This window comes from Podarcis filfolensis (genome assembly GCF_964270895.1).
Source record: "Podarcis filfolensis genome assembly, chromosome: 2".
Taxonomy (NCBI): Eukaryota; Metazoa; Chordata; class Lepidosauria; order Squamata; family Lacertidae; genus Podarcis; species Podarcis filfolensis.
This window is the reverse complement of record NC_139605.1, coordinates 55,474,074-55,488,004: the sequence shown is the minus strand read 5'-3', so window position 1 is coordinate 55,488,004 and position 13,931 is coordinate 55,474,074. Positions and strand designations below refer to the sequence as shown.

The 13,931-nt window shown below is 42.3% G+C and overlaps 1 long non-coding RNA gene across 1 annotated transcript; it reads left to right on the top strand.

The window, feature by feature from the left end:
• Positions 1-724: 724 nt before the first annotated feature.
• Positions 725-4,251, top strand: LOC310757948. The gene is made up of 3 exons (XR_014545592.1): positions 725-1,743; positions 2,701-2,845; positions 3,285-4,251. It is a non-coding gene; the product is annotated as an uncharacterized lncRNA (long non-coding RNA).
• Positions 4,252-13,931: the final 9,680 nt, after the last annotated feature.

Below are 13,931 nucleotides of genomic sequence, written 5' to 3'. Positions count from 1 at the left end.
AGAGTTGCAGCTATCTCTCGGACATTGATCTGTCTTTGTGCGGGAGAAGAAGAAACTTAACCAAATGCAGCAGCAAAACGTCAATAAATTATTGGGTCACACAATTGTTGGATACATTCTGATTTGGGAACTTTTTTTTCCGCCTTACAACAGGGATCAATCTGGGGGACACTGTCCTTTACTTGAATTCCCAAAACGTTTGGGCATCCTTGAGAGGCTGGTGTAGGGATCAAATGATTTTCACTATCAACAGTATTCCACACCAATTTTCTATATGCACTAGTATTCTGAAGTCAAGTATGAGCAGTGAGATTGCTAGGCTTAACAATGAAATCCTGTTTATCATGGAGAAATACCAGGTATCTCCAAAAGAATCTCCCAGAACTGAAGGATTGCACAGCAGAAAGGAATATGAGGGCATGGGAAGTCCATACACAATTCTACTGCAACGATACTACAATAAACTTGATATTTCAACTGATCCATTATTCTAATTCACAAATGTAATTTCAGCTCAGACTTATATTTAAGGTCCTTCATGGCTCAGGCTCCTCAGAAGTGACCTTATATCTAAAGCATTTTTATATACTTTCATTGAAAACCAGTTTTGAGCTTCCATTTTCAGCATCCTGCAGGTGTTATTTCATACAATATCTGAACAGAAACTTTAAATACTGTGTGGGACATTGCCTCCCGTCCTTTAACAAAGGCTTGTCCCCCCAGGTATGTCACCAAAGTCAGTCCCTTAAGACATCTGCTGCCACCAACCCACTGAATAGTAGGTCTCTCCCTTTATATTTTATGGGACGCTGGTGGCGCTGTGGGTTAAACTACAGAGCCTAAGGCTTGCCGTTCAGAAGGTTGGCAGTTTGAATCACTGTGACGGAGTGAGCTTCCGTTGCTCAGTAGAACATGGGCAGCATGGCACTGCCATTGACCTACCTAGGAGAGCAATTGGAGAGGTAAACTTAAGACTGTAATTCCACATAGCTGAGGGAACATTGCATTGAATTTAGTGGGACTTGCTTGTAAACATGCTTTGGATCATCTGCTGTAGACTGGGTCAACGTCTTCATGAACCTGTCCACTATGGTTCCCAAGGTCTCACACTTTCTTCTAAATCTGGAGGTTCCCTATGCCAGAGCTTTTCAACCTTTTTGAGTCCATGGCTCCCTTGATCAATTACGTTCTTCCTGCGGCACCCCTGTGGGGCTCAGGAGCCCAGTTATGTCACCCCTTGCCTGCAGAGCTGGCAGCCTCTTACCCTTTTTCGAACGCCCTCCCTTGTGGAGCATTCCCTCAGCCTCCTCTCATTTCTCCTTGGGAGACCTCAGGGCAGCAGTCTATCTCAGCGCCTGGCAGTCAGCACCCCCTGGCCAGCCACAGAGGCACCATTTGCCTGGGGAGCTTGTAGCCAGGGATACTGCAACAAACAGCCACAAAAGCCTTTGGGAGGCAGAGACAAGAGAGGACACCAGAGAAGGGAGGGAAGGAAAGAGGGACAGAGGCCTGTGTTGCCTGCAGCACCCCTGAACATCCTTCAATGCACTCCAGAGTGGCACAGCACACTGCTTGAAAACCCCTGCCCTATGCAATTGATGTAGATTTGGATTTTCAGGGCACAGGGAATCTGGATTTAGGGAGGAGAAAGAGTGGGACAGCAGTAGTTGGGAGGAGGACACTGCAAGGATGAGGGAGAATTAAAGGAAACACAACTGGGTTCACAATCCACATTAAGCCAAGGTATAGTCAAAACAGATCAGTAACTGCTTGTTCTGTACTATTATTGTTCATCATCTTGTTTGTATTATTGTGCATTGCCCTTTTCATCTTTTTGCTCACTGGAGTACATTAATGGTATATTTGTGGGTCTTATTGCTCTTTGTCTTTGATACATAGAGACCCTTATTGCTTAGTGTACTGTCTGAATTGGCACTGGTTGTACTAATACTTTCTCGTTTTAAGATCAGACTGATCAGATCAGAAATACCACACAAAAACCATTTCTGTTTGTAGCAACTGTTTGCCCACCATTTCAACCTCTGTCCCTATCATGTTGAGCTTACAGGCCTCCGTTTCCTTCCGATGGCAGTGTAGTTTTAAAGGTTCTTATGTTTATGCATTGCCATCTTCCATGGAGCACAGGTTTACCTCCCCAAACACTTATTTGTGTCAGGAGATTCAGCCAGATTCTGATCAGGAGGAGTTCAGCCTTCAGCCTTATCAAGGTGATCCCTGCCTCTAAATCTGAAATGTGTTAGAACTGGATAGGCTGCAGATCCTTGTAAGGAAAAGGCTATTTTAAATAAGCTGGCAGGCACCTTTCTTTGTTTTAACTTTACATTTTCTAGAATTCAGCCCTGCTGTTGAAAACAGATCCTGGGGCTCAGGCCTGGCACAAATAAAGCCCTGGAGGAACGTGTGTTAACTTGGCTCCTGTTGCAGCCAAATAAAACTAAGTGTTCTTTAGCAACTTCTAGGTTCCACAAGTCTTATGAAGTGAAATAACAGCTGCTGACAGAAATTTGGAGATCTTGTCAGCTACTCTTTCCTTGTTCCTAGTCTATTTATTATTATTATTACTGCTAAATATTTATATCTTGGCAATTCAAATAATTAGACAACACTTTGAGAAGAAATAACTTTAGACAGGGCATGTGCAGTTTCCTAATCCTGATTCACATGTTTCTTTGTCTACAGTGGGCTGTCAAGAACAGAAACTTCTCATATTTTCTAACCGGCATGTGGCCAGCAGCTTGTGAAAAAGTTGATTCACCACCTGGCATGAGGCCTTTCTTGGATTAGCAGAAAGCACCTCTGAAGAAATTTCAGGAACTGAATTTGGGTAATGTAATGGCTTTAGGGGTTGCTTGTGTGTAAGTTGCCGCCGCTCTGGGCTAGGTTGGCTGGTTAAACCATTTCTCGCTGGACAGCCATCCACTCCGTGGCTGTTCAGTCGCTGGCAGAATCCGTCAGTGGGCATTTCTTAAACCTCTTCCAGCAAAGAAGTTCTTTGACGCCAAGTCGGTGCCTACTTTCCCTGCGCGGAAGTCTTCTGCGCAGGGTGGGTGTGGGCAGCGGAGGACCTGTGCTCTCCTCGCTGGTCTCCTGCGAAGAGTCCTGGAGCCCCCTCTCTGCTCTCCCCATCAGCCCCCCTCTATCCCTGGTGTTGCACTGATTTTCTTCCCCAGCCGGAGACCTGCCTCTCTCCCTGCTTGGCCCCTCTCCAGCATCGCTGTGGAGCCTCGCCTCCTCCGCTAGTTCCGATGGCAGTTCCCTGACAGGTAACTTCCCAGTATATACTTCTCATGACCTTTGAAACATGCACTACAGTGTCAGAGTGAGAGAGAGAAAACATACTACCTAAAGCAGAGGAGAAGCTTCATCATTTGTTAAGGTTTGTAAGAACACACTTTGAAAATCCATCAAATAGGAAAACTTGCATATGACTGCAGGGGTGTTTGTTTCTTCACAGAAGGCCAAGGCTTGCATGCAGTTCTTTTATAATATTGGAATGCTTCAAGATGCAAAGCTTCTTGCCCACAAGGCCTTTGTTTTCCCATTGTTTGTTGCCTGTGGAACTGCAATGGGCTATCCAGACAATTGTTAACTTTTCATTCTTTATAAGTTTGGTCATGCTGTTTCACCAGTGGGTGAATCATGTTTTTGGAAAGAAAAGAGTTCATTCCCTGCCATTGGTTCCCTCATAATTCCCACCACTTTCCTCGACCCTCCCACATAGCTATTTGTGTTTGCTTAGCATTCACACACATGCTTAATACACACCCTCCTCTTCCTTCCCTTCCTTCTTCATCATAAACCAGTATTTCAAAACCTTTAAATTCTGATTAGCCACAGCCTTTCTTCCTCTCCCCTTTTCTGTTTCCTTTTCTAATCACTTTGGTTCTAGCAAGCCTATAAATGAGGCTTTTTCTAACTCTGCACATGTACAAAAAAGGAGCAAGGTATGGGAGAGATACCTACTGGAGAACTGAGGAGGTAGAAGGTTCATAACATAGAACCTCAATTTGCTAGACTTCACTGTAGTATGTGGGAAGTGTTGCCCTCTCCACATGAAGCTCCCTTTTTCGATTTTAAAATTGAGACTTATCAGAATTCTGCAAGCCCCATTCCCACCGCCTGCCTTTTTATAAATATTTCAGTTTCCTGTGAAAAACAGTAAGTTTTCTGTTGACATAGACACACTGCAATTTGCATTACACAATGGAAAACGTGGCCTGCTATTGTGTTTCATAAAGTGATGAATGTAAAATGTAAGTGGCAGATACTTCCTTATATTAAAGGTCAGGAATATTTACTATGGTGGGACCACTTGTCCACATTCACTCTTTGGGATTCTTGAGCAAAGAACTCCTCAAAACCATTATTTGTAAAAGTAAAAAATGCCTGGAGCAAAACAGAATGGCTCTGGTATCAGGTGAGATGCGGCTAAAAGAGAAGAGGTGCAGTCGGTGTTTAGCCTCCCAAAATACCCACATCAAAACCACACCCACCTAAATCTGAGAAGTTAAAGTGTAAAGAAACACCCATATCTAAGGGTTTGTTGGTTTGTTTTTTATTTTTTTGTTCCAGATCATTGGTAAAAAATGGATTTTCCATGTTAGCTGAAAAAGCAGATGAAATGAAGAAATAGCACAGAACAACTGCGAAAAAGGATGACTATATTGTGTGCATTCTCCTGTAAAGAATCTATGGGGGAAATGTTTTATTTTTATTTTTAAATATTTATTAAAATTTTTAGAAGTACAAAAAGAAAATACAAAAAACATCATTTTAAACAAAAAAAGATAAAATACAAAAGAGAAAAAAGAAAAAGAAAAAAGAAAAAGCAGAAAATTAAGATCCATTAAGCAAAAAGAAAAATCAAGGAAAATATGGCAAATCTTCCCATTACTTATCTTTCATTAGCTTATTTCCCTGACCTCCTCACACCTCCCTTTTTTGTATTCTAGGTCAATTATCCATTTCAGCAAATCCTTTCCCTCTTCAAATTTTTGTCCTGTAAATTTATCTTGATATTAATATAACTTTACTTTCCCTCCTTTCACCAATTAACAGTCTGTTTTTTCCTGAACCTTTATAACATTTCTGCTAAAATCACATAAATTCATTCCAACATCATTCTAACATTCATTAATTTTGCAGTGTTTCTGTAAATAGTCTTTAAATTTCTTCCAATCTTCCTCCACCGACTCTTCTCCCTGGTCTCGAATTCTGCCAGTCATTTCCGCCAGTTCCATATAGTCCATCACCTTCATCTGCCATTCTTCCAGGGTGGGTAAATCTTGTGTCTTCCAATACTTTGCAAAAAGTATTCTTCCTGCTGTTGTAGCATACATAAAGAAAGTTCTATCCTTCTTTGGCACCAATTCGCCGACCACGCCCAGGAGAAAGGCCTCTGGTTTCTTCAGAAAGGTATATTTAAATACCTTTTTCATTTCATTATAGATCATCTCCCAGAAAGCCTTAATCCTTGGGCATGTCCACCAAAGGTGAAAGAATGTACCTTCAGTCTCTTTACATTTGCAACATTTATTATCGGGCAAATGATAAATTTTTGCAAGCTTGACTGGTGTCATGTACCACCTGTATATCATTTTCATTATATTCTTTCTTAAGGCATTGCATGCCATGAACTTGATACCTGTGGTCCATAACTGTTCCCAGTCAGCCATCATAATATTATATCCAACATCTTGTGCCCATTTAATCATAGCAGATTTCACCGTTTCATCCTGAGTATTCCATTTCAACAGCAAGTTATACATTCTTGACAAATAGTTTTGGAATCTAACAGTTCTGTTTCCAATTTTGATTTTTCCACCTGGAAGCCAATTTTTTTATCCAAATTATATGCCTCCATTATCTGATAATAGTGAAGCCAATCTCGCACTCTATTTTTTAATTTTTCAAAACTCTGCAGTTTTAATCTATCTCCCTCTTGTTCCAAAATTTCACTATGGGGGAAATGTTTTAAAAGGTATGTCTAAAAACCCAGGGAAAAGGCTTTGGGAAAAGAATATAGAATTCCTGGAACCTTCTGCCACTGTGTCTTTTGGTGATGTAAAGCCTCTCTCTTTTGGCAATGCATAACTGGCCACCCCAGCTTTGACTGTGGTGTCTGGACCTTAGTCAGGATGAAAACACCGCTGGCAGCATGAAGCTGTTTGAACACTTCTCCACTTGAGCTAATATGTTTTAGGACAATGTGGTTCTCTCATTATAGGGACAGGGACAGGCAGAAACACAAACACATACACACTGCAGTCAGGTATGCACTAGCACCTGTGCCACACAGTATTATTAACCTCCAGCAAACACCCCAGCCCAAGCAAATGTCAACATTCAAAGGACACAAACACAAGCACTCTTGTTTCTTAACATCTGTTCATTATATACCCCATAAAGCACAGTCTAGAATTTAGTGCAAGATGTTAAGAAGGAGCATCTGCATTTTGGGCTTGAAATCCCTTTGCTTTTATCTTCAGATGGAAATATATTATCCCAAGATATTTTAACCCCATGGTGCTAAATCTCTGGGACTAATATGCTGTTGTCTATTATGCTTAAGTACCAGTTTCCTCCTTTCCCTAAACTTGCTTTCTCTTAGGAAGACACAGTATGAGTGAGACACAACTACACAAATAAAATTACAGTGCTTCCACAACGTATCATTGGACTCCTTTGGGAAGAAGTGCTGGATAAAAATCTAATAAATCACTGCCGCCGCCACTGTAAAACTGCAGAGAGCCATTACCAGTACAAAGCCACAAACTGTTGGTCAGTCTGCCACCATTTGTTTTTATTAATGCTAAGGCCACTCTGGATAAAACGTAGGGCTTATGTGATGCTATGGAGTTTGGGCAATCCCTTGTCTTTTCTCTTTAGACACTGGAACTGCTTAGATGAGCCTGGACATCCTTTAAAGACTGCTTCCTAAGAGAGTGGATGCTGTTTCTTTAAATCCAAAGGCAAAAGGAAAAAAATTATTTTGGAAGTAAATAAGAAACACTTAGCATTAAATAAGCAAGACAATAATTAAAAACAAGTACTTTTTTCCAGCTGTGTCAGATGGTGGTACTACTGACAAGTAATAATAATACTTACACCCTGCTCATCTTTCTGGGTTTCCCCAGCCACTCTGGGCAGCATACAGCATATCTAAAAGCAAAATGAAAACATGAAGCATTATCTTACAGTAGTTCTACAAACTAAAAATACTGAACCTATGGCCCTCCCAATGTATAAGGTAAAGGTAAAGGGACCCCTAACCGTTAGGTCCAGTCGTGGCCGCCTCTGGGGTTGCGGCGCTCATCTCGCTTTATTGGCTGAGGGAGCTGGCGTACAGCTCCGAGTCATGTGGCCAGCATGACTAAGCCGCTTCTGGCGAACCAGAGCAGCGCACGGAAACGCCGTTTACCTTCCCGCCGGAGCGGTACCTATTTATCTACTTGCACTTTGACGTGCTTTCGAACTGTAGGTTGGCAGGAGCTGGGACTGAGCAACAGGAGCTCACCCCGTCGCAGGGATTCAAACCGCTGACCTTCTGATCGGCAAGTCCTAGGCTCTGTGGTTTAACCCACAGCGCCACCCACGTCCCTTCCCAATGTATACCACAAGATTATTGTAGAAAGCTCTTATTCTCCCAGAGTTTTGACACATAGGCTGTATACACACCATACATTTAAAGTACATACATTTCCTCCCCAAATCCTGGGAGCTTTAGCTTGTTAAGGGTTTTGGGAATTGTAGCTCTGTGGGTGAACTGCAGTTCACAGGATGACTGAGGAAGGGATGTGCTTAAAATGCATTGTTGTAGGGCTAGGTGATTGGTTTGAATTATGCCCATTTTTCCCAACCAACCAAGTCTGTGTTTTAGGATCTCTTAGATGGGAGTTTGTAGCAGAAGGGAACCACTGAGTTGGTCAAATCAGCCACTTTGTTAAGATAACAGCCCCACCTGGGTCTATAAGCACCTGCTATTTGCATGACTAATGAGTGGTCATGTTGCCATGGAGACAACAGGGTGATGATGTTCTTTCAGGAGAGGGAAAGGCCTCCATAGACCAGGGAGCCAGCTTTTGTTCTTAGCCTGCTCTGAAACTGGAACTCACAGACGCTTGACTAGCTTGTTCTTGGTGCTGAATTAAGAGCTGTGGTTTTGAGGACCCCCCCCCAGAAACATAATAAGGAAGCAAGATCTGTGGATGTGTTAATGCTGTGTGAGCCTTTCCGTCTTATGCTAGGTTGTACAATGTGTAAATAAAACCATATATCCTAAAGACACCACAGTCTCCATTTATCTTAATCCAAAGAAACCGAACCCTAAGTGCTGGCACCCCTGGAGTCTCTTGGTGCCTGGATATTGCATTGTGCATATGCAGCCACAGCCTTTTATAAGTCCCTTGCCTTAGCCTCTCTTGTCACAAACCCAGAGAAACAGTAGTCAAGTCTTCTGAAATGGTAAAGGGTCATCTCAGTCACTGTGAACTCTTCCAGATGGCAACAGACAACAGACCCATCTATCTTGGAACAACTATCAATATATTTGAGCTCAGCAAATATAAACTTTAAGTTCCCTGGAACAAAAATGCAGTTAACAACAGAGGTCCAGAGGGATTAGTAATTGACTCCTGGATAACTAGGAGATATCTAGACTGTAGATAGCCAGAACAAACAGAGAGGAAAAGCAATTAGCATTTGAAAGGAACAATATTTTGCTTGAATCCCAGGGTGAATTGTCCACATGAAATCCCAGGAAGCATTTTATAAAACTAGCACGAGGGTGCTTCCTCACAGCGATTTATTCTAGGCTTGATGCTTCGAACTTTTGTGTAGCATCTACACAACATTGTCATTGTCAAAATGCCATCTCGTTTCTCTATGCATTTAATACAGATTTACTGTTTCTGCAGATAATCAGGTAATCTTCCAGATTTAATGGGAGGAAAATACAGGCTGCCATTTTGATAAGGATGGGATCCTGCAGACAGTGCAGAAAACTTGCACCCATGAGCCACATCAATAAACTGTCGTGTGGAAACCCTCACATATATATAAAAAAATGTGAAGCTCAAATAATTATCACACGTGGACAAGGGGCATTTATATGCCACCTTTTTATCCAAGGAGATCAAGTTGGTGTACATGGTTCTCCCCTTCTTCTTCAACCCTCTTAACATCCCTGTAAGGTAGGTAAGGCTGAGAGGCAGTGACTAGCCCAGGGTCACCCAGTGAGCTTCATAGCCAAGTGGAGATTAAACACTGGTCTTCCAGGTACTAGCCTGGCACTCTAACCACTGCACCATACTGGCTCTTCAAAGGAAGAGTAGATCTGCCACCCCGCACCCACCACCTCTTCTCTTTTGAACTAGATGACCTTTGTGGTCCCTTCCAACTCTACAGTTCCTTGAAGCACTGCCCCCACCTATTTGAATTACACTACTGCTAAAAATGCAGGATTTACTTAAGAACGACCCTGCTTCTCTAAGCAAAGTGGGCTCCAAGTTAGCCTTCAGGACTGTCAGGAGCAAGATTTGGGGTACTTCCAGACAGAGACCTGATATCACAAATGTAACATTGGCAACAGGCTTTTTAAAAAGAAAAAGTTATCTAAATTTTAGTGGAAAGGGTTAATTTGGATTAAATGATTAGAAATTGCAAGATGGCATTCTGATGCATGAGGACACTGCAAAAAACAAACAAAAAACTGCTTGAATGAGCAGCACCCATCCCAAAGCATCCTTAGAATAGATATTATCTAGGATGACTGTTCTGCTGCTTTTGTGAATTAGTTGTGTGTTGCAGGACAGTTTCAAAATGGCACAGCCAAGCCGTTTCCCGTAAGCCTCAGTGTTGGAACATAGTGTGTAAACATTCTGCATATGTTTCAGTTAGTTGACATTTGCCATTCGCAATGAGCAGAGCATGGCATTTTACTCGGAGCCATCGTTAGCTCAGTTTTGAGGTTTTTTTGGCCAACTGACACTGGCAAACTCAAAGAATTAGAGCAGACTCAGCAGAGTTAAGTTTGAATAAGTAGAAGGCTTTTTGTATAGAACGGAGAAGCGCCTGTGTATCAATATGCTCTTCTCTCCCTTGTTTTGCCTTCCCTCATCATATGCCCAAGTTTGCAGATGTGCCGTAAGTTTAGTGGCAACAGAGTGCCTTCCTTTGCCCAAGGCAATCCTGGGTGAGTGTGCACTGGGAGAGATAGAAAGATGGGCCAGGGCCTCAGGACCAGCAGCTGTTGAGAGGGCTAGTGTACTGTGCTGCCACTGACAATGAGCAGAAAGCTTAGAAGAAAAAGCCATCCTTGGCAGAACCAACGAAATTTTGGAAGCATTATAGAGTGACATAAATTTATTCCCTATGAACATTTAGAAGTACAGTGGTATCTCTGGTTACGAACTTAATTCATTCTTTAACAATTAATGATACAAATCTCATTCATCATGTTATTTACAATTATTCTCCCTCCACTCCTCTGGACTTCCCTCAACTCCCCCTCTGCTGAGTTATTTAGCTTTATTTATCGTATGCTGCTTTTCCTACACAACAATAAAATCCCTTATCATTTCTCTAAAATATCTGTTACTCAAATGAAGTTGTGAAAGTTCATTCAAATCCTACCAGTGAATCCAGTCCATTCTGTTGTTTCTGCAAATATACTGTAAATGGTTCCCAGACTCTTTTGAAGTCCTTTTGGTCCTTCTCTCATAGTTTGTCTGTTAGCTTAGCCAATTCTGCATAGTTCACCAGCTTTTCTTGCCATTGTTCCTTTGATGGTATTTATTCCATCTTCCAATATTGTACAATCAAGATTCTTGCCGCTGTTGTAGCATACATAAATAAGGTCCATTTTTCTTTTGGTAGCTCTTGGTTTGAGATACCTAACAAAAAGGCTTCAGGGTGTTTGACAAAATTCATTTTAAACATTTTTTCCAATTCATTGTATATCATTTACCAATATTTTTTAATGCATTTGCATTCCCACCACATATGATAACATTTTCCTTCTTTTTCCTTACATCTCCAACATCTGTTATTTTCTTTCCTAAACATCTTTGCCATTTTCACTGGTGTGATATACCATCTATACATCATTTTCATGTAATTCTCTCTTAATAGTATGCAGTCTGCGAATTTTATATCAACTTTCCATAATTTTTCCCAACTTTCAAATTGGATGTTGTGTCCCACATCCTGAGCCTATTTATTCATAACTGAATTAACATCTTCATCTTTGGTTTCCCACTCTAATAAAATATTATATGCTTTTTTTAACAATTTAACATTCTCTTCAACTTTTTATTTTTGAAATCTGGAGATTGTATAACTAAACCCCTTTTTATTGTCTTCCTTAAAAATTTCATTTAATTGCCTGTGGTGTAACCAACTTTGTAAACAGTCTTTCAGCTCATCATACTCTTTCAGTTTGAGTTTACCTTCTTCTTCTGTTAACAACTCTCTATATGTCAACCGGCTTACTTTTTTGGTCGACCTAAGTGAAAATGCTTCAGTGGGTGACAGCCACCATAGTGTTTTCCGCTCTAACAGATCTTTATATTTTCCCCACACTCTTATTAATGAAACCTGAAACTGTTCTTAACATGAGGTACCACTTTAGCTAATGGGGCCTCCCTCTGCTGCCACCCCACCACCAGCGCGCAATTTCTGTTCTCATCCTGAGGTAAAGTTCTTGACCCGAGGTACTACTTCCGGGTTAGCGGAGTCTGTAACCTGAAGTGTTCGTTACCTGAGGTACCATTATAATCTGGTGGCTGTTAGCAAACAGGATCACTGTTCCATGCAAACACAGAAAAGGAGAAATGTCAAGAGCAGGTGATGTTGGGCTAATCTCTCGCTCTCATTCACACACCTGAACCAGATTATCACCTGACAACAGTGCTGTTTTTCGATCAGATGAGAACACCCCCTTGCTTACAATTAGCATGGACACCTGGAAAGGTAGCAGCGTAGAGGCAGCTGTTTTCCCATTTTCTTTATCAGCATAGCCAGATGCTGCAGAGACTGAGTAGAGGGCTTTCCCTTCCAATGGGACTTTGACCCTCAGCAGTGAAACTGCTGTGCACAGACGGGTTGTTGGCATGAGTTCTGAAACTGACAGGCCCCCCCGCTCCAGCCCTAGCAACAGAGGGGCACTTTTGTTTTTTTGTTTTTATTAAGCCCCCAAGCACACAGAGCCAGAATCCAAGAAGAAGATTCTAGGTTCCAGTCACTATACAATATGTACTGAGCCAAAACAGATGGGATTTCACAGCCACGACCCCAAAATACTTTGGAAACGGATACAGGCTAGAACCTTGGGAGACGGGACGCTATCTGAGGACTCCGTTTGGAAGCGTTCTTTCAGTTTGTGGGTTGGGTTACTGCTGGTGGGCTTCAGGAAACAAGAGAATTAGAGAAAGGAGACAGTTACTTCTTAGCGCCAAAGTAGTGCATGAGCACCAGGATTGAATGTTGCCTTGGGAGAAGAGCAGAGTAAGCAGGAGGGAAGAAACAGAGGACCAAATGGCGATGCCATTCTGCACAGCACTGAGTTTTGTCTCAGGGGCCAAAATGTCTTGGGCCAGCCCCGTCTTTAGTTGTGTGGCCACAGCAAAAGCAACAGAATGTATGAGGTGGCTGATATGACTGACTACATCACAGTGATAGGCCCAGGCATTTTGCTGCCTGAAGCAAAGTCCCAATGCCCCCTCCACCCTGCATTGCTTTAAAAAGCCTTACCACCCCATGCCAACATTAATTCCTGCCTTTCACCATTGCCAGTACTGCCTGAAGTAGGTTCCTTTGCCCTGATGTACGGCAAGGACCAGCCTTGCATATACCAAATTGGTGGAGAACCTTTCTGGTGGGCAGGCAACTCACCTATCAATCATATGACATAAATACGACATCACACACTTGACAGGTGGGTTGTCCCACCCACCCGTCAAATTCCCTTGTGCGGGTTTCCAAGGTGGCCAACAGCCAGCTGGCTGACGGGCATTTGGGATCCACAGTGCAGGGGCTGTTGCCCCAAGCTCAGTGTGTTGCAAAGTGCTGAGCATAGGGGCCAGCAAAGCATTAGGAGTTTTTCTGCGCTATCAATTTAATGAGCACCCAAAACATTAATTTGTGATTTGTATGCCTGCAGGGAGATGCTCCCAGATGTTGGAGGTGGTTTTTGCCCCTACAATAATGCACCAGTGATTATGTGAGCGTATGAGCGCCTTTTGAAGAGCTTATCCATATGTTTGTTAAGCTTATACGAGCACAAATTAGAAGACAGCACATAAGGTAATTGATGTCTGCAGTGCCATCTGATTTGCGACTTCAATTTTGTGCTTGCTGTTCATTTTGTTTCAGTTAGTTTTATATCAGGTGAATGGGCTAGGGCATTATAGATCCCATTAAATGCCAACTGCAGGACTAAAGGTACCAAGCAAAGGCAGAGTCAGAATATCCCTTTCTGCACCAATAACAGAAATAACTGTTGCAGCAAAATAAAGAGCCTTGTGGCACCTTTAAAACAAACAGACTTATTGTAGCATAAGCTTCTTCCAGAGTCCATCAGATGCTGTGGGACCCTAGCCCACTCACAGCTTATGCTATGATAAACCTGCTCACCTCTTAAGGTGTCACAAGGCCATTTGTTGACTTTTCTGCTACAGTTCTGTGCATCCCGACCCTTTACCAGTTTGCTTCCTGCTGTCATCATTTCATTCTGCCTAGAAGTTGCCACCCAGAGCTGACAGAAAGGATTTTTTCCCTTCACTCGAATTTGAGCTTAAGCGTTGCAGTGGTGCCATCTGGTGGCACATCTCTTTTGTAGCAGGCAATTTAAAAAATTTGCAGTAGGGACCTTTCTCCTGAAGCCGTCAAATCTAAGCGATGCCACTGCTTCA